Here is a 4,872-nt window from a genome sequence, read left to right on the forward strand (position 1 = left end):
TATATATATATATATATATATATATATATATATATGTAATTTCCAGTAATAAATCAGTGTTTTGCTGCTATTTGTGGATATCATGCTTAGTAAAGTGGAGGGTCAGCAAAATAGTTGAAGGCCATCAGAGAGATGAATTAGCAAAGCGGCTGCAACAATGGGCTCATATATAGCAAAGATTGTGTGACTGGTGCAGGACTGTGTAGTGTTTTGTTCTGTTGTGCAAAGGTTCACTACAAGTCATAGCCAACTCAGTGGCACCTAACAAAAACATGTATTTGTATACTTATACCTATTTGTATATATTTACGTATACATTTGTATATATATGTATATATAATTGTTGTTGTTGTTGATGTTGTTAGGTGCTGTTGAGTTGGTTCTGATTCATGAACACCCTGTGTACACCAGGATGAACACTGCCCTGTCATACACCAGCCTCACAATGCTTGCTATGCTTGAGCCCATCGTTGTAGCCATTTTATAAATCCATTTCATTGAGGGTCTTCCCCTTTTTTCTGTGCCTCCACTTTAGTCAACGTGATATCCTACTCTAGGGAATGGTCTCTTCTGACAACATGACCAAAGTAGGTGAGATGAAGTCTGGCTGTTCTCGTTTCCATGGAGCATTTTGGTTGCTCTTCTTCCATGACTGATTTTTTCGTTTTTCTGACACTCCATGGCAATTTTTGTATTCTTCACCAACACCACAATTCAAAGGCACAGATTCTTCCTCAGGCTTCCTTATTCATTGTTCAGCTTTCATATGAATGTAAGGTTATTGGAAATAACATGTCTGGGATTTAGTGCATCCTAGTATTCAAAGTGACATCTTTGGTTCTTAACACTTTAAAGATGTCTTTTGCAGCATATTTTTTCCTGTGTAATATGACATCTGACTTCTTTACTGCTCCTTCCATAGGAGTGGATTGTGAATCCAAGTAAAATGAAATCCCTAACAACTTCAATCTTTTCTGTTTATCATGATGTTGCTTAATGCTCCGGTTGTGACGATTTTCATGCTGATGTGTAACACATACTGAAGACTGTAGTCTCTGATCTTCACCAGTCAGTGCTTCAAGTCCTCTTCAATTTCAGCATGCAAGAGTGTGTTGTCTTCACATTACAGGTTGTTACTGAGTCTTCCTTCAATCCTGATGCCATGTTCTTCTTCATACAGTCCAGCTTCTTAGATTATTTGCTCAACCTACAGATTGAATAAAACAAACTCACTGCCATCAAATCAATTCTGACTTATATCCTCATTGGATTTCTGAGGCAGTAAATCTGTACCTGATACTAATATAATTGTTTGATAAATTCTGCATTCTGTTGGGTCACCTTTCTTTGGAATGGGCTCAAATATGGATCTCTTCTAGTTTGTAGGTCAGCTAGCTGTATTCCAAATTACTTGACATAGATGAGTGAATGATTTCAGCACTGTGTTCTCTTTTTTGTACCATCTCAATTCCCAGTGCCTTGTTTTTCTCCAAAGCCTTTGATACAGTTTGGATTTTTTTCCTTCAGTGCAGTTGGTTCTTGATCACATACTACCTCTTAAAATGGTTGAACATCAACCCATCATTTGTGGACACTGACTCTGTGTATTTCTTTCATCTTCTTTTGATGTTTCCTTCATCTTTCAGTATTTTGCCCATAGAATCCTTCAATACTGCATCTCAAGGGTTAAATTATTTCTTCAGTCCTTTCAGCTTGAATCTGTTCCTTTTTTTAGTTTTCCAATTCTAGGTTTTGGCACATTTCATCATAATACTTGTCTTTATTCTCTGGAGCTACCTTTTGAAATCTTTGTCCAGTTACTTAATTTCGTAATTTCTTCCATTTCTTTTTCTTATGCTATATTGAAGAACAAGTTTCAGAATTTCTTCTAATATCCATTTTATCTTCTCTTTCTTTCCCATATTTTAATGAACTTTTGCTTTCTTCATGTATAATGTCTTTGATGTTATCCCACAAGTTGTCTGGTCTTCAGTCATTAAAGTTTAGCATGACAAATCTATCCTGAAATAGTCTTTAAATTCAGATGGGATATACTCAAGTTCATAACTGGGCTCTTGTGGACTTGTTTTTAATTTTCTCCAGCTTCAGCTTAAACTTGCTTATTAATCATCTATCACACAATTTGCTGCTGTATTTCTTCTGACTGATAAAATTGAGCTTCTGCATTGTTTCTTTCCATAGATCTAGCTGATTTTGTTACCACTTATTCCATCTGGCAAGGTCAATGTCTATAGTCATCACTTATGTTGTTGAAAAAAAAAAGTATTTTCAATGAATAAATTGTTGTCCTTGCAAAATCTATCATGTGATCTCTGAAGTAGTTTCTATAACTAAGTCCATATTTTCCAAATGATCCTCTTTTGTTTCCAACTTTCACATTCCAATCACTAGTAATTATAAATGCATCTTGTATGTATGTCTGATCAACTTCAGACTACCAAAGTTAGTACAAATCTTCCATTTTTACATCTTTGCCATCAGTGGTTGTTGTGGAAATTTGAATATCAGTGACATAACTTCCAAAATCACCGACATGCAAGCCGCCACCATATTATAAACTCACCTACTACTGATTGCTCTCTCTATATCTATCTGTACCTATATCTATATTTATAGCTACCTAGATCATCTATATCTAGATCATCTATATCTATATCTATCTATATATAGAGAGAATAGCTTGGATCTCTCCATTCTTTTGTTAATATAACCCATGTCCTTGTGCATGAGGTAATAGTTCCTCAAGAAATTTTTTTCTAAAAAAAAAAAAAAAGCAGGAACAGATTTACTGGCCCGATGGAGCCTGGTGGAACCACTGAGACTGTGGCTCTTAGCTGTGCTTCAGGTCTGGAATTGAATGCACACCTGTAGCTTCCAGCCAAGCAGTAGACAGGCATACTAGTTGAGCATTTATCTGAGGTAGATACACTCCTTGGAGAGAAAAAGCAAAGGAGAAAGAAGGGCTGCTCAGGCACAGGGAGAGAGCTCAGGTGGTAGGAGTGCATGGAGGGATGGTCACAGGGAAGTGGTACCTATTGGTAGGAAGTGGGAGAGGAGATGTTGCATTGTGCTAAATTGTGGTCAATGTCATGAGACAAAGTGTACGTGATCTGCTGTATGGAAAGTGTATTTGCTCTGTAAATTTTCACCAAATCACAATAAAAATAAAAATTAAAAAAAACAAGAAAATATTTGGTGTTTAAGATAAGTTTATTTGCAACGTTTATATTCTGGCCATCTATGCAATTGTTTAACAATTCCTCCACATGTGATATTGTTAGATTCAGTAAGTAGTACCAGTCACCACCCAACCCACTGTCATCGAGTCAGATCTGACTCATAGAGAACCCCCCTTGGGTTTCCAATCGGTATCACTACAGAAGTAGATCGCCCAAACTTCCTTTCGAAAGTATGAAAATATATTTAATTTTCATGTCACTAAAGTTACATGGGGAGCTCTGGTAGCATAGTGGCTAAGTCACTTGCCTGCTAACCAGACTGCTGTCGGTTCAAACCCACCAGCCACTCCTCGGAAGGAAGGTTGGGCAATCCTACTTCCGTAGTGATACTGCCTCGAAAACCCAAGGAGGGGTCGCTATGAGTCGGGGCTGACTCGACAGCACATAACAACAACAACAACAAAGTTACATGGCAGAAACTATTTTAATCTATTCTTCTCCTTTGATTTATTCTGAAAACTCTGTGTGAATATCTTTCTATAATTTCTATTAGAATGTTTTAATTTTTCTGAATGATTTAAAGAATTTCCTATGATTATATAATTTATAGACTTTTATATTTTGTTGTTTATAAGTATTATGAATATTTTCTCCACTTACTTCATAGATTTGTATTTGTTTTAAATTATTGTTTACTGAAGTTTCACATTTTATATTTTATATATTTAATTACTTACTTGGTGTTATTCATTTAATATTACTGTTCTGAATTGCATTAATAGACTCTCTTTTTAAACCATCTCAGCATTATTGGGATCAAACTATTTGTTATTGATTATAAATTGTTTGAATCTATGATCACCAAAGATTTAGTATTATTTTGTACTGTGTTTGCATGTATGAATATTAAATATATTAAACTCATAAAACACACTACTATAGTTCATCTTTTAATTCATGTATCTGAATTTTTTAAATAAAATAATGATAATTAATTTTTGTTAAAGTCCATTAAAACATACCAAAAAACCAAACTCACTGCCGCCTAGTCATTTCCTACACGTAGCAACAACTGTTTTGGTTTCCAAGGTGGTATCTCTACAGAAGTAGATTGCCCAATCTTCCTTCCAAGGAGTGGCTGGTAGGTTTGAACCACAAGCCTTCTGATTAGCAGTTAAATGTCTTAGGCATTATGCCATCAGATCTCCCCCCTTAAAACATAGGTACAATTAATCTGGGTCTGTAGGGTTTGTTATTATTTATTTATTTATTAAAGAATGTGTTCACTTTCCTATTCCAAAAAACAAAACCCACTGCCACTGAGTAGATTCCAAGTCATAAGAACCCTTCACTGGCTTTCTAAAGCTGCAAATCTTTATGGAAGTTGATTGCTCTATCTTCCTCCTACAGAGTGGCTGACAGGTTTGAATCACCAACCTTCTGGTTAGTAGTCAAATGCCTGAAGCTCTGCACCTCTGGAGCTGCTTATTTTCTTAGTAGTCCCCAGAAAATTGATTTTCCTATTACTTTTAAAATTCATATTATTTTACACTTTAAAAGAAGTATTTTCCTTTTCCAATCTGTTTCCTTTTTTCATTCTTCATAAAAAATTGTTACCATTTCTTATTGTATTTTGTGGATGGGCAAGCCTGTGTGTCTGTGGCTACCCAGA

The sequence above is a fragment of the Orycteropus afer genome, unplaced genomic scaffold (assembly GCF_000298275.1).
Source record: "Orycteropus afer afer isolate SDZICR_OR568_19922 unplaced genomic scaffold, OryAfe1.0 scaffold00840, whole genome shotgun sequence".
NCBI classification, from domain to species: Eukaryota; Metazoa; Chordata; class Mammalia; order Tubulidentata; family Orycteropodidae; genus Orycteropus; species Orycteropus afer.